The sequence below is a fragment of the Dipodomys merriami genome, unplaced genomic scaffold, assembly GCF_024711535.1.
Source record: "Dipodomys merriami isolate MVZ:Mamm:240054 unplaced genomic scaffold, mDipMer1.0.p SCAF_81, whole genome shotgun sequence".
Taxonomy (NCBI): domain Eukaryota; kingdom Metazoa; phylum Chordata; class Mammalia; order Rodentia; family Heteromyidae; genus Dipodomys; species Dipodomys merriami.
Window position 1 is genome coordinate 1,137,154 of NW_027206413.1, and position 24,558 is coordinate 1,161,711.

Here is a 24,558-nt window from a genome sequence, read left to right on the forward strand (position 1 = left end):
TGAATTAGGTATAATTGGGAAGAGTCGAATCTCTCATTATTCACGTCATTCCTGTTTTGCTATTTATTCTCTAGCAGTTGCTCACATTGAGGTTGCATTGAACTGTTTCAACTTGTTCAACCAGTGCTGCACGTAGACCCCTATTTCTTTCCTAAAGCTCATCACCGCTCTTCCTGTTCTATCAAATTGTGACTTAATGTTCCATCTGCTACATTCTATAGATGGTCTCCATAATCCAGATTTCTTGGTGGATGTCAGGATGAACGGGACCACATTGTTTTGCTGTAGACAATGAACGCTAATGTACCCATCTACCTTCTTTTTCAGGTCTGCCACATTTATTTTTTCAAGGGATTATATGTATTTGTACATATAGCTTTGAGATATTCCTGAAACTCTTCCCTGAACAATGGAGTTATGTGGTTTAGTTCTTGAACCCAGTTCCAGGCTGTATCAATAGACATGGTGAAGTTAACTGCATCTCAAATAAGATTAAGCCCTACTGAATGGACGGATATGTACAAACCTGTGACATGACTTATCAATTCGCTAATAGGGTTGGGATTCCATTTAAATTTATCCGTTAATACTGGCGAGCTTATTCAGTTGAGTTGGCTTCATACCTCACTGCAACATTATCTTCTCTTGGTCTTGCTTTTCTTGGCAGAAGCTCTCACCTTGTGACACTGTAAGAGCACTAATTTTTTAAAGTACAGTCAGATGACACACCAGGGTTTGAATTCTGTCGCAGTGACTACAGTCGCAAGCTTAGATCTTTGTTTCTCTTGGAAATTCATCCCGTTCCAAATATTCTGACTAAAAGACTTAAAAACTAAGAAAAAAAATTTTTTTCTCAGCCTTCTGTCCTTACCCACAGATAAATTTGAAAAGTGTAAGTTGACTGATGGCCACAAAGTTGCTGGTAGAATGCAATCTAAACACTTCAAGGAGAATAAAATCTGTGGATGATCAGCTTGTTACTCGAGACTGTGAGACCTAGCCCGGTGCCAAGTGCGAGGTGCTCACAAACGCTCGCCACATACCTGACATCAGAATAAGTCACTCAGAAGGCGTTTGGCCAACACCACGACTTTCTCTAAACATTTCCCCCAAAGCGTCCTTCCTTCGGTGGAAGTTTAAATTTCACATCTTCAGGCTAAAATGAAATTCCTTAAATCTTTCCTTGCATGACTTGTTTTGAAACAGAGTAAGCTTTCTCCTTGATTGACCAAAATAATTATGCCTGTGTGCAGTTTCCAAGATTCAAATTGGAAATAAATCTTAGCAGGATAAAATGTCTGGCACGGTTCTCTGCTGGGTATGAAGAAGTGGGGGTCGGGAGCGTACTCTGAGAAGATTCGGGGGAGAATTCAGTGTTTTAGACTCGGAATGCAGCTAAGCGCATCTAAATACATGATTCCCATTCACGCCACAGCTTCTGTGCTTGGGTCGCACCTGAGCTGCCCTGTGCCCTGAACAGAAGGGAGATCTCATTGCCGTCACATTGATGTCACCCATGACATCGATGACATTCTGAAAGGCTTTTCCCACCCTTGGGTTTCTCCTGAGAAGTTCCTTCCAGATTTATTTCTTATGGTTCCTACTGTGTATGAACTTTTGAGTATGTTTCGAATGTGCTTTGCCTGTCGTAGGGGGAGGAATGGAGTTGGAAGGCAAGGCCTTGTATTTGCAAGGCAGGCACTCTACCATTTGAACCACATCTCCAGACCTTCTGCACACCAGTTTTCTGGTCGTGTGTCAGGGTCCTGCCCAAAGACAGCATCAGACCTAGATCTTCCTCCCTACAGCCTCCTGCGTGGCCAGGGGGATAGGAATGTATCATCGTGACTAGTTGGTTTGTTGAGCTAGCTCTTGCTAATATTTTGTCCCAATTGTTTCTTTCAGCTTCAAACCAAGATGCTCCTATCTCCACCTTCAAGTGGCTGGATTCCAGACACAGAGCACTCACTACCCTGGCCCTAGCTGACTTTTGATGTAAGGTAAGAATCCAATACGCTTTCCTGAAATAGTCAAGTTCAACACCATTCAACCTTTCATTGAGTAGTGTTTTTACTTTATAGATATCAAGGTTAAAACCTATCAGTACCAGACTAATCTCAGGGTCATGTGACCTACTAACCCATCAATTGAAGCCTTTACAAATAGCATAGGCTAAACAACTACCTCTCAGGATAAAGATGGTTGAACAATAGTCATCTGTGCGTGTGAAGGGTTGCATTACTGGGAAATAGTTTTAAGGTGAAAACTTCTGAATATTACATATCCAGAGGCTAGAATGAAAAAACAAAAAACACAAAACCTGTCTACCTTCCCTGCGTCTTGGATTTCTGGAGAAATCCTCGTCTCTGCTCCTCCTAGTAAACAACTGTCTTCTGATTCCTGGATTGCACCACATTTTCCTCCTGAATTCCTGTTCTCAAGTTAGCCAAAGTCAATTTCTATTACTTGCAACCAAAGAATCTGAACTAAACTAATAGAATCCCCACTTGATTGAAGTGAAGCTTCCGAGACCAAGTAACTTGAACAAGATTCCACAGCAAGCGTACACAGAATGTGAACCCAGACCGATTCACTGGAGAACCAGCCTTTCTCTGCAGCGGCACCAGAACACGCATGCCACTTTTGGTCTCCTGAGGTCCCTGTGCTTAAAGGTAGTGTATCGGTGCCAAGATTTGGGAAACAAATGTGACCTCAATAGCAGGCAAGAAAGCAAATGATGCTCACTGGAGAATTCTCTCTCCAATAGACAGATGTCTGGCTATTGTATATATTTTCTTACATCTGTGTACAGATGACTACGCTGAGTTTGAGGAGTTCGGGTTTGATATTTAACTACAGTATTTATCCCTTTGGCTTAAAATTGCTTCTGAAACTTGAAGGTAAAATCCATAAAGCCGAGCAAACACTTTGATGATGTACCTGTGAGTTTCATTTTCACACATATCAATGGGATATTAAAAAAAAAAAGACCATCTCTCTCGATCAAATCCTGCACACTTCACCTTCCTTTCTTTCATTAGTTAACCCCTTTGCAATTAGTTAACTTGTGGCTAAGGGATGCTCTAACTTTTGTCTGTATCTGTAGATGCTTTTTCTATTGCTGTTATTGTTGTTGTTGTTGGCAGTACTGGTGTCCAGACTCAGAGTTTCATACTTGCTAGACAGGATCTCAGCTGCGTCAGCTATACTCCCAGCCTCTACTAAGTGATTCTTTTGGATGTTCTGATTTATCCTATTGCTAAAAAATCAAGTTTCCCACAAAACAGCTCCATCTATTGATTTTTCTCCTTCTTCCCATCACAACCTTTTTTCAGCCTTTTGTTTCTGGATCTATCGAATTGATTCCTGTAAGTGGTTTGAGACAGAGCTCCCAGTTCATGAATTAACCCTGTTTCAGCACCATTATTAGTCTCTTCTTTCCTCAATGATTAGTCACACTACTTAGATCATGCATCAGAATGCCATATGTGGACACCATGTTTTGTGAATATTTTCCTAGCTAACCACAATATTGTCATTGCCCTAGAAAAATTCAAATATAAACTATCCGTATAACATAATCCTAGTTCATATCTAAATATCTCCACCTTGTCAACAAAGTATCTTTTTTTTGCTTTTTTCATAAGCAAAAATTCCATCATTTAATTCTAATGTTTACTAATGAAAGTATTTTAGTGTTTACTGATTGAGGATGGCATTGCCGTCTTTTCCTTTTTCTTTTTGAACGTTATTTTCATTACCTTTATGTCGCTGCACAAAGTGTTTCAATCCCACATGTCAGTTTGCAAGTACAATGCGATGCATCCCCCTTGCCTCTCCAGCAAGCTAGACCGTTCCGGCTTCGCATGTGCGCATTGAGCATTAGGACTGTTTTTCCCACCCTTCCTCTCTCTACTTGTGGTTCTGCTCCTTTTCACCTCCCTGCCGTCTGACAAACATGTTTCAGCTTTTCTGAAAGCTATAATTCCAGCCCAGCTTTTTAACTGTTTATTTTGGAGATGGAGTTTCACGGTCTTTTCTGCCTGGGCTGGATTCAAACCTCAACCCTCCAGGTTAGTAGCTAGGATTCCAGGTGCTAGCCACTGGTACCCACTCAATATATTTTTCTTTTTGATCACTCTGGCTCTTTAAAGAAATGGAACCAGTCATCTCATTGAAATCCCACAATCAAAATTTGGCTGGCTGAGGGTTTCCATCTAAATGTCATACTTCTTGCTTCTTTTATCTCTTATATTGATATAAACTGAAAGTTTGGTTTACTGGGAAAATGAGTTTCAGGTTAAATATGTCCAAGACAAACACATTATAGAGGATGTGGTGTGCTTTGAATTATATTGCATCGAGCGACCCATAAAATCAGACTCTGTTGTTTCTGATAATAGCAAATTTTAGGACTTAAAATGGTAGGAGTTAGATATTTCCATTGTTAGGTTTTAAAAATCCTTGTAATTAGAAATTTCATGTTTTGGCTCCAAGTATATCATATATCATTCCCAAATATTTCTTCTAATGGTCTTAGTACATTTGATCGTCATTACAGCACCCAATAATTTCATTATGGAGTTAAAAATGGTAGAAATGTCTCTCTAACTATATAAAATTTATGTTTATTAGTGTGCATTTATCTAAAAAGAAAAGTTTTCTTTCACAAATTAGAAGGAAACTATAGTCCTTTGTAAAATTATTATGTGCTCGTTTTCATTTATTTACCAATTTTCACAATATCCGTTGCTATAGAAAGATCATTTCCAAAGATGATTTGATCCATAAAAATGCCTTCCTCCTGACATATCTCAACTAGACTTTGAACTCTCGCTTTCCATTTTGACAAAATGCTCCCAGATAACTTTACTTTTTCTTTCTGACCCAAACCATCAACTCAATTATTTAACTAAACCATTCTGATTCCCTTAATCAAGAATTGTAGTGGAGACAAAAATCAACCCAGTTGCTTGTTTACTGGGAAAGTATATTTTTTAGTCATCATAACTGAACAGAGCAAAGAAATAACCTTTAAAAGAAAGTCTAAATTCCACACTTGTCTTTTTGGCCAAGGTAGACTAATGAGGACCAGACTTTCACCCTCTTCCTTGAAACAACCAAAAACACATTGGGCACTCCACATGGAATGATTTTCAAGACAATGACTGCAGAGTGACCAAAGACAGTGTTCCCTATAAACAAGATGAATTTTAGGATTATTTAAATTTATTCCCTTAAAAGTTTTTAAGGAAATAGCCCAAACAGCAATGTCTCGAGCACTTCCTAAGGTGAGAAATGAAGGCAGCCAGAATTTTCAAGTCAAGTGACTAGAGTTGAAAGGCTGCAAAGAAAGGAGACTGTAGTCGAAGTGGCACACGGAAAACAGGGGTGTAAGATTACCACTTAGCTGGCACTAGTGAAGATCGACACGCGGGATTAATAATATCAGTCCACGGGACACAGAGGAACTGACAATCGTGCCTATTCTCACCAGGAAGATGACAAAAACCTCAGAATTTACAGGTCACTGAGTGAAGTATTCAGAGAAGGCTTGTCTCAGCCTTACAGAAGCAGAATCATTAGTCTTCTTCTGTACCAACCTAAACAAACAATACTCCAAAATTTTAAGTCACTTCCACTGAACTTAGCAGTATCTCAGGATAAATTTCAAGGCTCTCGATAGGAATGTAAAGATTTGTAGCACCCAATAAGTTGAAATTCAGACTGTGATGTAAAAAAAAAAAGCAAGAATATATGACCTCTCATGAACTCTTAAATAAAAAATGATCCCAAACAAATATATGTTGAAGATTATTAGGAAAGTACAAAATAATAGTTATCACAAGTACATTCCACATATCCAAAAAAGTAACTAGAAATACTGAAGGGATGATACTGACAATAATCAACTTCTAGAAATGGAAGTTATGCTGAAATGAAAAATACACTGGATGAAATAAGACACAATGAAAGATGCAACCTCACAGAAGAAATATCAGTGAGGTTGAAGACATAAAAATAAGAACTCTGCAATATTAACTACAAGGGAAAATAATTACAAAGATTAAAATGACACCAATGGGGCATTAAATTACACAGATGTGTGTATGTGGGGTGTGTATTTGCAACACTAAAAAGGCTACAGAGAAAGTATATGAGGAAATGATGTGTAACACTGGGAGTTAAATGACAGTCTCATGCACTTCCCTCCCGGACTGCCTTCTAACCACCATCCTCAGACCTCAGCTTCCTGAGTAGCGCGGATGACAGGGGTGAGCCACTGAAGCTGAGCTACAACTTCTGCTTTATACCTTCTCCATTGCTCATTACCACCCAGCCCCATTGCCACTCCCTCATTTCCACTCTTATTATTTTTTAATTCTGTGCTTGGCCTGGGGCTTGAACTCAGGGTGTGGGCACTATCCTTAAAATTCTTTTTTTTATTAAGTTTTTTATTGTGAAAATACTGTATAAAAGGATTACAGTCACATGAGCAAGGTAGTGAGTATGTTTCTTTTGCTCAAGGCTAGCACTTTACCACTTGAGCCACATCAGTGAGTTCACAAAGATACTTTTAAGCAAAACTTCCAATTTTTGGCCTTTACAGATTGCAGTTAATTGGAGTTAATTGCAGTTCATTCTTCCTGGAGGAAGAACAGGAGCATTAATTCATCTCTTCTGAGAGAACTCTACCTCAGGTATCCGCAATGTGTGTGGAAGGAAATATTCCTTTATTTAAATAAAAACAATTGTTTTTATTCAACACATGGGAGGTAGACCAACGTTTGGGCACCCTTGATGAAATAATGACGCTACGGGCTCTCCAATCTTAGGCAAAATTGCCAAGGAACTTGGCAATTCTTGGAATACTATCACGTTAACACTATGAAAAGGGACAAAATCAAACGTTGTCTTCTGATGCTACTCAATACAAAAGTATCACAAATCAAAAAAAATAAAAAATGAAACTGTTCCCGTACACATTCCAAGTCCTTCCGGCCTCCCAGGCTTTGAGTCACCAGATCTGATTTGCTTCCGGAGTCCCCGTCAGGTCCGGTCCCTCCGCTCAGCTGGGTTCTCCTCCCGGAATGACTCAGAGCACCACTGTGACAATCCCCAGTGCGTCTCTCCATTTACATGCCAGTTAGACTTCCTATCTCCTCTCCTGCCTTAGGACAGAGTAGGTATGGGACAGGGGTGATTTTGACTCTCTTTCTTGCGAGAATATCCATCATTCTTATTAGTGTGTGTAGTCAGATGAAGTCTGAGTCGCCACTATCTACATGAGTCCTTCTGGTCTACCTCGCTTTCCATTTATTATTCAACGATATGCCAGGTAGCTTTGAAGCTATCTAGTACAACTGTCTTAGCAACGTCATCGGTGTCTTTCTCGCAGACTTTAAGGGACATGTGGCAAGGCTTTCCTTACTTGATGCTTCTGTGTGTTTGGATATTTTAAGCTGTTTGCCAATTCTTGATATAACATTCTTCTGGTTTCCTTGCTTCTTGGTCTTGTGAGTTCTTCTACTTATCTTTGTCTGTTTCTAGGTCTTGGCTAGATTGTAACCACTTTTTACACTAAACCTATTTTCTTCCTTCTATGACTTTCCTTTTCATCCCTCTACTAATGATTCTCAAAATACTTTCCTAAACAAGATCTCTCACCCCACATTCAAACTAGGAACCTGCCTACTGAATATTTCTATTTTAGTCTATAAAGCTGCTTCAACATAATCACGTCCCAGGTTAAATTCTGTACTACCTAATTGTACCCAATTCATTCCTACCTAATCCTTCTCTTCCCAACTCTACTCTTCTTAAACCGTGTAACAGTGATTCATTACCAGCCTATAATTCATCCAAACCTGAAGCCCAGTCATCATTCCCACCCTTCTCTCTCCCTCTTCTTCAGTGTCTTGACGAGTCTCCCTCTTCATTAGCTGTTGACTGCCCTACCTATTATAATTACTGTTATTGCGACCTTAGTTCTAGTCTTATCATCTCTTACCTGGATTATTCCATAGACTTCCATCTTCCTGCATAGAGAATGTCCCTCATCCAATCAACTACTCATGGCAGTCAGAAAACATTTTCTAAACTCTGAACCCTATCTCCAATTCCTTAAAATTCAGTGGCTCGGTCTGCCCCTCCGATAACGCCGTAACTGCCAGCATGCCTTACAAACGTAGCCCTTCAGCCGTTCTTCTGACTCTGTCCTTTTGCGTCACACTCCACATTCCAGGCATATGGAACTCTGCCCTTCATTTGGAATCAATCCCAAGACTTCCTTCTCACTGTCCCCACCTCTTAGGTGGCATCACAAATCCCCCTTCTTCTTTGAAGGCTCTCTTACCCTCTCGTGCCTCGAGAATGAATTAAGAATCTCTCCCTTTGTCTCTGTGATACCAAGCATTCATCCCTCATACACATGTTCAGACTGCAACAATAACTTCTTGTTCCCAGGTCTATAGCTCTAATAGATGATGAGTCATTTAGGCAAAAAAAATCTTCACTTGAACAAGAACCTGACATATGACAAGTACTCAATAGATAACAGTTAAAGGACTATATAGTTTATGCATACAAACACAAATGAATGATTTCTATGGCAATGCTTATTCTCATTTGTTAACGTATCTATTAAGATTCATTTTATGGGATTAAAATGTGCAAACATTGCTCTCAGGTGCATATGATTCTAGTATTTGTAAAATAATACCCATAAAATTCAAAGTTATCTGTATTATTTTAGGCTGAATGCTTTTCAGATCCCTTGAGAACGGCAAGTAGATAGTAGTTCCAAGAATTTTTCTGGATTTTACATTTTTAAATGATAACAAATTATACTTAACAAGCACTCCATGTGTGTCAGTGATCTGCGAGTTGTGTATTCGATAAATTAGCAAATCACCCTAATAACCCAGTAAGATTACTACCACCCCCTTTTGTGCTTTTTGTGTGCATGGTGCATTACTAAATCTTCCCTACAACCCATTTGCTGCTATCCCATGTTACAGCTGACAAATGAGACATCTTGTAGTTTAGTAACTTCCTGGAATAACTAGTAATCAGAGCTGAGATGCAGCCCAGAAAGTCTAGTTGCACAGCGTGCTCAACTACCAGGCTTCCCTGCCCCTTGCTCGTTGTGGTCAGGGAACTCTTTCATATGAGTATTCTGGCTATCCTTTGAACTAAAAACTAACTTTCTATGTTGACACATGTAAATAAGCCATCTGTTCATTTGAATTCCACAAAACTCACTCCAAATTAACTTTATCTTTTGAAATCAAAAGCCCCAAAGTGAATATCTATGTCTTTCCTTCCTCCCTCCCTCCCTCCCTCCCTCCCTCCCTCCCTTCCTTCCTTCTTTTCTTCCTTCCTTCCTTCCTTCCTTCCTCCCTCCCTCCCTCCCTTCCTCCCTTCCTCCCTTCCTCCCTTCCTTCCTTCCTTCCTTCCTTCCTTCCTTCCTTCCTTCTTCCCTCCCTCCCTCCCTCCCTCCCTTCCTTCCTCCCTCCCTCCCTCCCTTCTTTCCTTCCTTCCTCCTTCCCTCCTTCCCTCCCTCCCTTCCTTCCTTCCTTCCCTCCCTCCCTCCCTCCCTTCCTTCCTTCCCTCCCTCCCTCCCTCCCTTCCTTCCTCCCTCCCTCCCTCCCTCCCTCCCTCCCTCCCTCCCTCCCTTCCTTCCTTCCTTCCTTCCTTCCTTCCTTCCTTCCTTCCTTCCTTCCTTCCTTCCTTCCTTCCCTCCTTCCATTCTGATACAGGGCTTTGCACTCAAGGCTTGCATGCTTGCTAGGCAGGCCTTTGACCTCTTCAGCCACTCTCCCAGTTATACCTACTCTTATTATAATATAAAATAATGCCTCCCTTTAGGTGCTTTTGTTTTCCCATAAATTTGAACAAGCAAGCACATAGCACTGAATTTCCTTTCTAAGTCTCGGGACTAAGTGTTTTGCAGGACCAAGTACAAAATGAAAATGTAAGGCCCTGACTCAAAAGTTATTAAGCTTCTCGGGGCGTTGACAGCGTAACAGTAATCTAAGCAAGAAACCCTTCTAAGCACCAAGCCCTCTGAGACTGCTCAGGAACGCATCAGGAAGCTGGTCCCTCTGACTTCTCCAAAGAACACCTACACGTTGCATGTAGTTGATGCTCACTTGAGAACGGGGCTGCTTAGCTTTGTATTCTTAGGTTTAAAACACCACCTTTCAGGTCATCCTCAACATCGTATCACAGCCATGGACTCTTTATAAAATCAAAGGAGAAGCTATTAAGCACAAAGTGTCTTACATGTTTTATCCACCCTGATACCCACTTCTTCATAACTCTATGCAATAGAATTAAGTTCTTATTTTACAGAAGAATAAACACACTGAAAGATAGTTAAGCAACTCCCATAAAACCACTTAGCTGGTAAATTAAGGAGCTACTAGTTAAGCTAAGAGCCACCTGCCTGTAAATCCCCTGGATTTCCATTATGCTAGGTCATTTCTTTTGCAGCAATGGAAAAAAAAAATCTTAATCAGTCGTGGACTAATCATTTGAATCTGAGACAGTCAGTGTTGCTTCAAGAAAATGCAAACTTGCTCTTCTTTTCCCTGTGTCTCTCTGTGACTCCCAGATTCCTCACCCGTGGGCACAATTACGGGTAGGCCCAGGACAATGTATGATTTTCTTTGAAGGAATGAAGCTATCTTTTGAGGCTTGGCCACCTCCCCCTGGGAATGCTGTCATGGTCCTTCTCAAATATCAGGGCAGATGTAGTCTATTAGGAATTACAAGGCCAGCTGTTGTTTTATATCATTAGACTTTTGCAACCAACTGGGAAAATCCACTTCTGCCAGGAGGCAAGTCTCCAGGCTCTGCAACAAATATCAATTCTAATTTGGTTGAAGTTGTGCAGGGTCATTTTTTTCCCTATTTCTCAGGGTTTCAGAACTGATTCCCTGCACACTCATTGGAGGTCAACCTGAAGTATGTCACATTTTCCATATAGGTTTAAGAAGATGTGCGTTTCTCTGACCCTCTGAAATGAGCTGGGTACACGTTTTCCATCTAGATGGAGACATATGCCCTCGGAGTGAAACTGGGCATGAAACTGTCTGAGACTTTAGCTAAGAGCAGCGCATGGTTTGCAAAACCAATCATCTGGCCTTGGAAAAAGAAAAGAAGAATTCTAATTTGTTCTTCTCTCTCGTGAACAGTTATATTGTCCAGTCAGGGTTATTAGCCATCTAGCAATTCACAAGTGGCCTTCCTTGGCAAAGCCGATTCGAGGCTGACGGCAACCTGATGATTTCATAGCATTTTAGAATCATGAAGTGTTAGCATTGGAAAGGACGGCGGCCATCCCCTCATGTAAATACCTCATTTTCTAGATGAGGACACTGATGTGCAGAGATGTTTCAAGGTGGCTGAAGTCATGAAGCCAGCCAGTCAGTTTGTCCTTGAAATTGGAGCTTCTGGTTCCAGGCTAGTTCTCTTTTCTTTACCTCATAACTGCTCATTTTATCTCGCTGATGTCAAAATCCACTTGCTTTTATTCTGCAGTTACCAGTCTGGCAGGGATGCTATTGGAATAAGACCACTTAAATGAATCATTTAAATAAGCACATACTTAGCTTATAAAAAATATTGTAGTACGCAGGCTGGGAAGTTGGCTCAGTGGTAGAGCGCTTGCCTTGCATGCATGAGGCCCTGGGTTCGATTCCTCAGCACCACATAAGCAAAAAGAAAAAAGCCGGAAGTGGCGCTGTGGCTCTAGTGGTAGAGCGCTAGCCTTGAGCTGAAGAGCTGAGGGACAGCGCCCAGGCCCAGAGTTCAGGCCCCACGACCGGACCCCAAAAAAAAAAAATTGTAGTACGCATCCCGTGTGGCCTTCATTCTCCTCTTCACTTACTCAATCAATTAATATTTATTAAGCATTTAAAAAGGCATAGTAGACAATGCGGTAGAATTCACTGCTTATTTTTGCTAAGACAATTGATATTTAATTTTTGATCAAAAGGACATGCAAACAAAGAATTAATCATTTTTAGACTATGTAATTTTAAATCTAATCTAACATTTTAACTTAAAGGAAACTAGTAGGACAGATGTACAAATAGTTTTTTGTTTTAGTTAATAATCATATATATATATATGTATATATATATACATATATATATATATATGAAGACATGAAAACACCATGGGAAACAGGCTAAACTTGTATTGAATATGTTATATGTAATGTCATTGGATTGACTCAATTGGAGAAACCAGCAGCACAGGCTGAGGGAGGAGCATGGACAAGGCTTTGCGCAGAAGCAGGAAGGTCACGCTTTGTCTGCAGTCATGGTGGAGAAAAGGCTGCTCAGCAGGGGAGGAAGGTATGGAGGTAGAGCAAAAATATTACCTCTGTTATTGGAGGTTTCTGAACATCAGGGGATGTTCTTGGGTAGGAATATTAAGGTAAAGGCATGGAGATGAGTTAATCTGTATTTGTGGATGGTGTGAAAGTTGTGCTGAAAAAGCAAGAGAGCAGAAGCAGTTAATAACCACAAATGTGTCTTCCCCCCATGTACATGAGATGATCCATTACCAATTACGTTTGGTGACATTGCTTCAAAATCATTCCTTATTGTCACTCACGTAAAATCTGCATTTCACTATCTAAACTCAAACTGTCTCAAACCAAACCCCTAAATTTCTTGGCTGATATCCTCAAATCCGTTCCTCTAAATGTGCTATGTGACTCTGTGCGGGGCAATTCCATCCTTTAACAACGTGGTCAGACCAAATCTTGAGTCATGCCTGACTCTTTTCTCATGTGCTACATCCAGTATCTCAGGAAGTCTGTTTTTCTTTCCCTCCACAGTCTCTCCACTGCTCCTCGTCTTTGCCGCCACCGTAGTCTAAGCTCTAGGATCTCCATGCTGGATCATCACTGTAGCCTCCAAAACTCTTACCCCATTTCTATCCTTGCCTCTTGTTAGCCTGTCCAAGGAGTGATGGATGGCTGAACTTTTACACTCCCATCCAGGGATATTTGGCAATATCCGAAGGTATTTCTTATTTGATTATCACAACTGAAAGAGATCCTGGCCTCTAGCAAGGAGAGGGCAGGGACGCTCCAATTGACCGTGCGTAAGACACCCTGCAACATACAGGACTGTTTGATGGAAAACGTCAACAATTCTGAGCTTAAGAAGTTCTTATCTCCAGCATCACCACTATGCTGGGAAACAAACTACGTTGGGAAACAAAGCTAATGTGGAGCCCACTTCTATTTGAAATGATTAGAGATTATCTATTGCACTTGGAGTAAAGCTAAGGCCAAGAATGCCTCAGGAGCACCGTGAAGATGGCGCCTTGGCGTAGCGTCCTGATGTCACCTTCTGTCACTGTCTGCCACGCTCCTTTGCTTCAGAGACACGGCCTCCCTGTAAGCTCTCAGAGGTGTTTGTGTTCCTTTCCTTCAGTCATTCACAATGCCTGGGTGGTTCCTAAGGCAGTTCACTAAGTCTTTACCTCCCCTGACTCTCATACACTCTTCTAGTTAGCATTACAATCTGCTCCCTCCCTGTCAGTTTCTGACTCTCCTTGTTCTTTTTTCCATAGTCATGATTTACCTTCTGTTGTACTTCTTTATTGTGAGTATCGTTTGTTGTCCGTCTCTGGAAAAGCTCCATAGGGGCAGAGTTCATCAGTGTACCTGACCATGGAGTTCACCAGTGTACCTGACCGTGGAGTTCACCAGTGTACCTGACCGTGGAGTTCACCAGTGTGCCTGATCATGGAGTTCATCAATGTACCTGACCATGGAGTTCATCAGTGTGCCTGACCGTGGAGTTCATCAGTGTGCCTGACCGTGGAGTTCACCAGTGTGCCTGACCGTGGAGTTCACCAGTGTACCTGACCGTGGAGTTCACCAGTGTGCCTGACCGTGGAGTTCACCAGTGTACCTGACCGTGGAGTTCACCAGTGTACCTGACTGTGGAGTTCATCAGTGTGCCTGACCGTGGAGTTCACCAGTGTGCCTGACCATGGAGTTCATCAATGTACCTGACCGTGGAGTTCATCAGTGTACCTGACCGTGGAGTTCATCAGTGTGCCTGACTGTGGAGTTCATCAGTGTGCCTGACCACAGAGCTCATCAGTGTGCCTGACCGTGGAGTTCATCAGTGTGCCTGACCATGGAGTTCATCAGTGTGCCTGACTGTGGAGTTCATCAGTGTGCCTGACCGTGGAGTTCATCAGTGTGCCTGACTGTAGAGTTCATCAGTGTACCTGACCACAGAGCTCATCAGTGTGCCTGACCATGGAGTTCATCAGTGTGCCTGACTGTGGAGTTCATCAGTGTGCCTGACCGTGGAGTTCATCAGTGTGCCTGACTGTGGAGTTCACCAGTGTACCTGACTGTGGAGTTCACCAGTGTACCTGACCACAGAGCTCATCAGTGTACCTGACCGTGGAGTTCACCAGTGTGCCTGACCGTGGAGTTCATCAGTGTGCCTGACTGTGGAGTTCATCAGTGTACCTGACCGTGGAGTTCATCAGTGTGCCTGACCGTGGAGTTCATCAGTGTGCCTGACCGTGGAGTTCATCAGTGTGCCTGACTGTGGAGTTCATCAGTGTGCCTGACCGTGGAGTTCATCCGTGTGCCTGACCGTGGAGTTCATCCGTGTGCCTGACCGAGGAGATGTGTTTGCACCAAGGAATCAATGGAACCAAGGACTGTGAACTGAAATCTTCAAAGCTATGAATTCAGATAGATCTTTCTTCTTTGTAAAGTTTTTTTTTCCCCAGCCATTTTGGCACAGTGCTGAAAGGTCTAATACTTGCTGGCTAAATACTGATGCTGCATCTGTTTTAAGGAGGCCAGTTTCGATGTGTGTCGTTGGTGGATACATGTTTAAAGAACACATTTGAGCAGAGCTGCTCTTTCTACAGCAACTCAAAAGTGTTTTCTCTAATCCCTGAGCGTCTCTCCCTGCTGTGCTCAGCTTTAATATAGCAGATAAGCACGTATTCGGGCACTTGATCCTATTACACACGCACATGCGTTTATTTACCCCCGGCATGCCAAGAACGTGTGCTCATGCCCCAGATTGGACTCCACTCCACCCATGGGTATTCATAGCCTTCAGAAATGGGCGGGCTCTCCAAGTCTCAGTGGGCAGCAACTTTTGCCAGCACCAGATTCTCTTCTCTTCTTCTCTTCTCAGTGGCCAGCATGTCCCTGGCACGACAGAGCCATTCCATCTAGCTGCGTGACGAACAGCCATGACGGCTACAAAATAGACAGAGGGGCCCGTGAAGAACTCTCCGTTGGGTTAAGGTTTTTGGATTAAATTATAAATAGATTACTAAAAATATGAGTGTCTAAAATTAATTTTCAATATAATAAATCAGAAACTGCTTTTTTTCCATGAGGGGCCCAACTTCTTGGTATATTACACGAATTCCCACTAGTTTTTTTTTCCAGCATTTTTATCAGCGCGCACGGATGGTACAAGTTCATTGTGAGACTTCCATATACGCCTATGACATAATTTGATCACATATTTGATCATATATTTCCTCTTATCTACTCTCTTGTCTCTTCCCCCAGCCCTTTTTTCTTTATGATCTTTTCGTACCTGTACACAGTGCGTTACATTTTCTGAAATGATGCCACATCCACAAAAGTCAAGATGAAAAACAGAAGCAGATGTGAGTTGATTAGATGTTAGTTAGTTTCAGTTAGTTGAATTGTTCACAACAGAAAATATGAATTGTTGTATACTGAGAATGGTTGGCCCGCGGCTTATCTTCCTGGTCATGACTGTTTGAAGCAGTTATTCTCACCCCCTTTCCAGATCAGGAAAATGAGCTTCATACGTAAGGAGCTCAGATCTGCATTTCACAGACACCCTCCCCACCCCGTGACCTGTGACCTCAAGGGCAGCACCAGCACTGGGTGAGAAAATCAAGTGAGCTGGCGATAAGTCTTTGAAGCATTTAGGAAACAATTTCTGATATTCAATTTTTTTTCTTTTTTCATGTGTGTCTTTTATTGCAAAGATACTGTACAGAGGGGTTACAGTTACATGCGTAAGACGATGAGTCCATTTCCTATGGAACATTGATACCTCCTCCTTTGTTTTTCCCCTGCCCTCCCTTCCCTCCCCACCTCCCCACCTCCTCCACCCCCCACCAAGTTGTAAAGTTCCTGTTCAACATAGTGTCTTGTACGTCTCATTGTTACAATGGGTCAACCTGCATCCTTGTTTCAGCATCTGATTTTTAATGTCACCTGTTTAGTGAAATTCACACAGCTCCCTGGAGAGAGGAGCTGCACACAGAAAAATCTAGTCCTGGAGCTTTTCTCTTCTTAATGCAGTTATTCCCGGAGCCACCCTGTGGTTTTGTTGTGCAATTAAAAACTCTGCTGGGCTTAGCAAGCTAGTCTATCCCTTGAGTGGTTTTCATGAAGGAGCGTCTTTTCTGTATATTACTCTGTATATTATTCTGTATATTACACTTCCCTTTTCAAGGCCCATGAGCTCACATTTCTCCAGAAGCTGAGAGAAATGACTGGTTCAATATGCCCGAGTTTCACGATCTGATCACATTCACTGTTAACTATGTTGGTATATTTTCTTGTATTAAAATGTGTTCGAGCGTATTTTTACTTGTAGTCAATGCATATTTTCCCACTGGATTGTATTGTCCTGATGTCTATTATAAACATGTAAATGGCTTATGAAAGAAAAAGGCCACCAAGGTATATTTGCACGTGCCATCGGCCCAAGGAAGAGCAAGTCTCTGTTTGTTGCCTGGCTAACTTTGATGCCAGCACCCGGGGACAGGAACCTTGCCCGGCATGGGAGAGTGCTGTACAGGACCGCACTGCCAGGACACACTGCTTGAGCCTGGGTCTTTGATGCTGCCCAGCTCCTCCATCCTGACAGCCACATAAGAGCACATGGAAAATTGGGTCTCACTTTAGAACTCCCTGCGGGCAAGCGGTGGCCAGGGGAAGGGGCACTGAGGAGCACACTGAGCTGTGGATTTGCACCTGCAAGCTCGGGCATCACTGGGAGGTGTCAGCCCTCCCATGGTGCAGCTGGGCTTTAAAATAACGTCCCCGTCCTTAGCACAAGCACCACCATTCGTGTATGTGAGGCTTTTTTTTGTTTTAATCTTTTGCTATTTTTCTCATATCCTAAGGTCAATTTCTTAACACTCCAACTAAGATGGTTCATCTAAAGATGAATGTGAGGCAAATGAGTAGATGTTAGTCATGCTCCGAATACTTTTGCACGCGTTATCTGATGTCATTTCACAACTTCTCTGTAAGGCAGATATTGATAATCACAAGTCGCAAAACTGAGCGTGTGTGTGTGTGTGTGTGTGTGTGTGTGTGTGTGTGTGTGTGTGTGTGTGTGTGTGTAGAGGGGTGCGTGTGCAAATGTGTGCATGCTCATATGCCAACACTGGGGCTTGAACTTAGAGCTTCACATTTTCCCTTGTCTTTTTCATTCAAGACTGGTTCTGTCACTTGAGTCACACCTTAACTTTTGGTGTTTTGCTAGTTAAGTGGAGATACGAGTCTCAGATCTTTTTCTGCCTAGGCTTACTTCAAGCCCAATCCTCAGATCTCAGCCTCCCGTGTAGTTGAGTGTACAGGCGTAAGCCGCCGGCGCCTGGCTATGAGGCTGAGATTCCCAGAGACCAAACGATTCCCTTAAATCACCGAATGACGGAAGGGAGGTGGAGCTCAGGTTTGGAGTCGTGGAACATCACCAACAGGTGCACACACAGGGAAGAGAATGTGAGATAAAAGGCAGACAAGTCAAGTTATGGCAAGTAACTGGAAATTAAGGAGACAGACGACTTCCACGAAGCAAGAGGATGTCCAGTAACCCAAGGACAGTACATGCTTTAAACTCCCCCAGGCAGAACGTCTTTAAAATAATTTAGTAGGTGTCCAGAAAGTTGATTCCATGGTGTAAAAAAAAATTAAGGAAGGGAAAAAAGCACGTCTTATCAGCTAATGTGTGTCAGTGTATCTTTCACTAGAAAATGTGCTGTGCACATGTGAGTACTAATAATGATAATGACAACGAAACTGATGAGTTGAAGTCACCTTTGGCACTGAACTTGCCAGCTCTCACATAAGTAGCATATGATGAGGAACGCTCTGCCCCATTACCAGTGTGCTGAGCGTTTGGGTCTATAATAAGAGCTTTTTGAATCCAACACCCCTTTGGTGGAGGTCCAAGGGCTAATAGCACACAAGGCCAGGCACACATAATGGCCATCATTCCAATGAAAACTGAAAAATTACATCAATCATCTAGGGATTTATCCACAGGAGACCAAACATCTGGATGACGGAGTGATTCCCAGTTTTCAATGAGAAGATGCTTGCATCTGCGTGTCATGCTGCAAGGTGAATAAGCGTCTCCGGAGCTTGCCACTCGATGGGTCCCCAGAACGCCTGTCATGCATTCGCTCCGGTGACCTCGGTGAGAGGGAGCACTGTGCGTGGCCAGCCACTCCTTTGGGATCCGACTCCAACCTGTATACACACCTGCAGCCTAGTGGAGGCAGACAGTGAGGTCGGTGCAGGGAAAGCAGTTTGTCCTGTGTAAGAGGTCGCTGGTGAAGAGAGCGCTGTGCGGTGTTCAGGCAGGAAGACAAGTTTATCGCATTACCGAACTGCTGTGCATGGTGGACAGGCGCATGGCTGAGGGGACGGAGGTCCCACCTGGACTTGAGTATGATCCCAGACGTCAGGAGAGTAGGGAGCAGCAGTGAACTCTGCCGGAGAGGCTTGCAAGAGTGCAAAGAGGAGGTGCCATTCAATAAGTATCTCATTCTTTATTTTTTGTTGGTCGTGGGGCTTGAACGCTGGGCCTGGGCACTGTCCCTCAGCTCTTCAGCTCAAGGCGAGTGTGCTACCACTTGAGCCAAAGCACCACTTCCAGTTTTCTGGTGGTTTATTGGAGATAAGAGTCTCATGGACTTTCCTGCCTGGGCTGGCTTTGAACCGTGATCCTCAGATCTCAGCCTCCTGAGTAGCTAGGATGACAGGCGTGAGCCACCGGTGCAGGGCAGCATCTCATTCTTAATATATGCATGCTGTAAGTAGAAGAGAAGTTTCGAGGAAATAACATAGGTGAAGACAAAGAGACACTGACATCAATGGTGCACGAGAAAGGAGAACTCAGGAGGGGCTGGAGCGCGAAGCTATGCCAGCTCAGCTCTCTTGCAGCCGCAGCCATCGAAGACACGGGGAGAAGACCGTAGACCAGAGGAAGAGTTCCACCCAGCACCAGCCCCTACCCTTTGCCACCACCAGGTAGTTTCCTGGGGTCCAAAGTGCCCCACCCCTGTGGCCCCACGTAAGTGCCGGCACCGGCCTTGCTCCCCAAGGCAGATGCTGTGGCTGATGTGGGCACTGGTAGCTGGAGAGCAGCCGTCTGCACCTTCCATGCGTGAGAAGAAACTCCTGGAGTCCAAGGACCCTCCATAGGATCTTTGTTTCTTCAGGTTGTTATACATGGAGGATGTCAACACAAGGTAGGGTGATTGTCCATTTCATAGCTTGCAGCCTGGCTTTATAACATTAGTCCGTGTAAATGCACACTATGTATGTCTCCATGGATACTGTGACCCAGGTATTGTAAAGGTTAGGGGCAATTCTTGTCAGATATGAAGCTGGAACTAGGCTCTGAAGAGTTAGTTGTCCGTGACAGGTTTGGCTGAGGTCCACTGAGAACGTTTTTATTATCTGTGGTTGCACAGAGGAGCCATCATTCAAGAAAGCCATTTGAGTCCAGACCCCGTGACCCATGCCTCCCTCCCCCCGAAATATTCCCACCCAGCCCCCAGCCCAGCCCTTCCCTCACATTCCTTAATTTTTTAGGATGTGTATTGAATGTTTTCGCCATTCAGCAAAGCAGCGTATGTGTATAGTGCAGCCTGATTCCACCAGCTTCTCGTCAGCATTTCGCCTGCCCTCTGCCCACCTTGTCCCTTATTTTTCTTAATTTTGTGGCACACAGTGCATTCTTCACTGCACGGTCCCTCTTTGCCCTGTTCTTTTGTCTCCCCCTCTCCCCTCCCGCAAGCACACTGCCACTCGCGAGCATCCATTTCTTGTCACATTCACTTATTTTGTTGGACTTTGGCTCCATTTTGCCAGAGAACTATACTATTTGAGCTCTCCATTCGCAGAGATAGTTGTTCAGTGGACACAGGTGGCTGTAATCCTAGCTACTTAGGAGGCTGAGCTCTGAGGGTCACAGTGCAAAGCCAGTCTGGGAAGGAAAGTCCGTGAGACTTTGATCTCCAGTTAACCAGCCAAAAGCTGGAAGTGGAGGCTCACGCGATAGAGTGCGAAGCTTCAGAACAAAAGTGCCCAGGCCTTAAGTTCTGGCCCTCATACCCACACACATACTCGAAAATAACTATCTTTTAAAGGCTCAAGTCCTTCCCTTTCATACCCTCTCCAACTATCCCTACCCTCAAGATGCCATTGCTTTAAAATGAACATTTTAATTACCCACAATATCCTGTTTATCTTTTAGGCCTAGAATGTATTGCATTACATTAATGAAGACAAACTACAGTAGGTAATTAGAAATACTAGATAAAATGCCTAGCATTTCCTTTTTCATCTTGCATAGGTATCTTACACAGTATTTGAACGCTTAATGATTCATCAGAAAGGAAGTGTTGATGAAAACCAAATTTTGGTGTCACAACCGAACCATGTGCTGCTGCCAAACTTTTATATGTCTGTGTGCCTTCAGGGCTGGCTACGTCATTTTCAAGAATTGATTAAAATTAAAATGTGAAATCTCCTGTCCAAAAATTATTCAGACTTTCAGGAAGGTAACAGCAGAGTATTCAATGAGGGCTGGGGCCTCTGAATTCAGGGCATGCATGTCTGTAGGGTCCGTGTCTCTGAATTCAGGGCATGCGTGTCTGTAGGGTCCATGTCTCTGAATTCAGGGCATGCGTGTCTGTAGGGTCCGTGTCTCTGAATTCAGGGCATGCGTGTCTGTAGGGTCCGTGTCTCTGAATTCAGGGCATGCGTGTCTGTAGGGTCCGTGTCTCTGAATTCAGGGCATGCGTGTCTGTAGGGTCCGTGTCTCTGAATTCAGGGCATGCGTGTCTGTAGGGTCCGTGTCTTTGAACTTGCTTGAGACAGGATGCTTCTCCTTCAGGCTTAGTACACCCAGTGACAGAGTCTTTTTTCATCTCCAGAAGGGCAGTGCAGCAGTAAATGAGATGGTGCCCAGATGGTCACTTGTTTAGTGTCATAGTTATGTACCAATGTGTTATGATATATGTAATAGTTATGTAAATGTGCTTTAGGGAAAATACAATTTGTACATCAATCAATAATTTATTGTTTATTATATTTAGGGACAAGGCTAAGTTTAAAAATGGGACAAATGAACAGAAAACTATTAAGTAAATAAGGATGCAGGTGGTATACAGATGTGGAATGAAGGATAACATAGGAACTTAAGGGACTAAGATTTGAAGACAGTGGAAAAGCTGGAAGATTCGGATGTCCTAATGACTTTATATGTTTGGTAACTTCTTGGGCCCTACCTGACCTTTGATTTTTTGTTCTGGTTGATCCCAATTTCATGTTTTCCATTAGGCTGGTGATATGTTTTGCTTTGTTGTGAACAAAGGCTGCTAAAGATGGAGCCTAGAGAGAGGCAGTCACAGACCATTTCCTGAGTCTCCTACTCCAATTTTGAAGACTGGGAAGACATATACAAAAGCTGTTTCTACAGTTTGCCAGTCAGCTTTAAAGTACTTCCAGTGTTCTTTACATTCCTGATTATGGTAGATATCTAAAAATGTTTGCTCCATGGATAATAGTTATGTTTATACCAGTTGTTGGCCTTCCCAAATGTATACATGGACACATAAAATTGAGCAGAGATTGTATGTGATATAATTGGTTGAATTTATACTATTTCTCTAGAGTACATTAAATGGTATAAAGTACAATCCTAACTTTACATGATGTTTTTAACAATCCGTACATATGTGCCTCTGGGAGATGAGTCCCAGAAGGCCAGGCAGACAGCGTATTTCTAGCTCTTCTCATTCTCAAGTTCAAGACATTTTCACCTTTCATTTGTTTGGGTGCTTAAGACCAGGGGCCCAATATCCCATTCTAGAATGCCTTTTCTTCCTGCATTCACGGCGGACTATTGCTCCATTGCTGAGAGGTGTTAATCTTAGAGATGTAGGGAACAAGAAATAAGAAATTCTGGGAATTCCCAGGAATTCCAATAACCTTAAGTTAGTCTTAAAGTACTTTTAACCTTGGCTAGAGTCTTTGCCCATTATTATAAATACCTAAAAAAGTTAAACAAATTATGTTTATGTTTATATCAATATTAATAACTAGTAAAGAATAACTATTTGGTACTACTAAAAGGATAGAGCCTATGGCTATTATTGAAGCATTGGAAAGCACCAGAAGACCTTATTAGAGAGATAGTGTTTAAATAATGGAGCATTCAAATCATCCAATGAGATGCATAGCAGTTTAGAGGATCACATGTTGGTATTACTAATATAAGGATGTATTCTGCTCTCAATCCCATTATTTCTTGAAACACTACTCAGAGACTCTGTATAAAATATTTCATGCCATTAAACTTAACAATCTTTATTTTATTTTCAAGAATGACTCACCCTGAGCCTCCTACAGGGACAGGCTCATGGGGCAAAACCATGGTAGCAACCACAAGCAGTACTGACCAATTAGAGCCTGGTCCCTTCTCACTGTATGGGCTCCTAGTCTGGGCTCGTTAAGTGCCAGCCTCAAACCTTTGACTCTGAGGGCATCGTTTCCTGAGACGTTGGTGATTCAGGAACTTCTCTTTGTTAAGTTGAACTCTCCCAGAAGATGATGTATTTTTTTAGGTTTTCCCAGTTTCTCACCTGATTTTGTTTGACATTCGGGATTAGAAAAAGCGAATTAAATGTAAAAGAAATGCTAGGGAAAAAAGTTTCCACATGGCAACATAACATAGAGCAGGGCGCAGCCGGATCATGCGCATTTGGGTGGGGAGCAGTTACACTATTTGTATTCCAAGAAAGAGAAGGGCAACAAATGAGATTTTTAACGACATTTCCTTTTTGAAACAATGAACCTTCTCAAAACTTGCATTAGGTCACGAGTGTTCTATATGGAATTAAAATCCATTCTCTTCCCGGGAAGAACTATTAGTTAGGAGTTAATTGCTATTGCTTGTTTAGACTTTGTGTGGCTGTCAGATTCTTGCTGAGTGGAGACCTTCTGAACAAGCAGCTCCCTAGCATGTCCTAGCTAGACCAAAAGGACATGTGTTTCCCATTTAAACTTTTCATTGCCCCAACTGAAAACAAATCAGCTGTGTCTTTGAGATCTTAAGGGGAGAAGGTTGGGATTTATTCCTGGACAAGCCTGAGGAAAACATTACTCTAATGAATGAAATATGTTTGTACAAAAGACTTCTTAAAAGTATTGCATTAGTCTTTCCTAACTTGATCTCCTGTTCCTTAAAGAGAGAAAAAGAAATGCAGGAGGGAAAGAAAAAAAAGTTCGTGGGTATTAACCTGGCTTTGTCCTCAGCTGAGAAGTAATGGAGAAACCTGGCTTTGGTGCAGCTAAGCTTCAAAAAGTAGTCTCTGTCTCTGGGGATTACCCACACACCTTCAACAATGTGGCCTCAAAAATCTCATTCTCTTGGCTTTATATAGCAGTAGAAACCCACTTCCTGTTTTCTTAAGCCAAATTCCTCCACCAATGCAATTTTTCCCAAGAAAGTATTCACTGATTTCTCAATGCTCAATGTGGTCAGCAAGAAAATTGGTTCTGGAAAAAAATATTTGCTTTTCTGCATTCAAAATAATAGTCTACTTAAGACTGCAAGCCCACTGAGGAGGAATTTTGGCTTATTTTGTGTTTTGAACCCTGATGGAGCTCAGGAAATTGGAAAATGAATTTATTTTCCTTGGCAAAACTGGGGAATGCTTGGTTTAGTAATTTGACAGTTTTTAAGAGTTCAAGGTGGCAGCACAACATGATGAAACCACTCTCAACGCTGCCCGTCAGAAGCACCACGCAGACCTGCACGTCGGATTCTCACTTGTTGTTAGGAAAATTCATTAACACTAATGGTCTTATTCTGAATTCTGTGTGAGAAAACTGCCCTGAAAATACGATCTGTCATCCTCCCTCCTTCCCTTCCTTTTTCCTTCCTTTCCTTCCTTCCTCCCTCCCTCCCTCCCTCCCTTCCTTCCTTCCTTCCTTCTTTCTTTCTTTCTTTTTCTTTCTTTCTTTCTTTCTTTCTTTCTTTCTTTCTTTCTTTCTTTCTTTCTTTCTTTCTTTCTTTCTTTCTTTCTTTCTTTCTTTCTTTCTTTCTCTTCTCTCTTCCTCTCCTTCCTTCCTTTTTTCTTTCTCTCCTTCCTTCTTTCTCTCTCTCTCTTCCTTCATTTCTTCCTCTCTTCTTTTTTTTCTTTTCTAAGTTTGATTTTGCCATAAGAACATCTCAAAACTTGCAT

At 42.5% G+C, this 24,558-nt stretch overlaps 1 long non-coding RNA gene across 1 annotated transcript in view; it reads left to right on the top strand.

Annotated features, from left to right (window-relative positions):
• Positions 1-243: 243 nt before the first annotated feature.
• LOC138819719 (uncharacterized) overlaps positions 244-24,558 on the top strand; it is a 34,583-nt gene continuing 10,268 nt past the window's right edge. Inside the window, exons 1-2 of the long non-coding RNA XR_011369586.1 lie at positions 244-327; positions 1,906-2,000. This is a non-coding gene — a long non-coding RNA (uncharacterized lncRNA). The remainder of the gene's footprint in view (positions 328-1,905; positions 2,001-24,558) is intronic.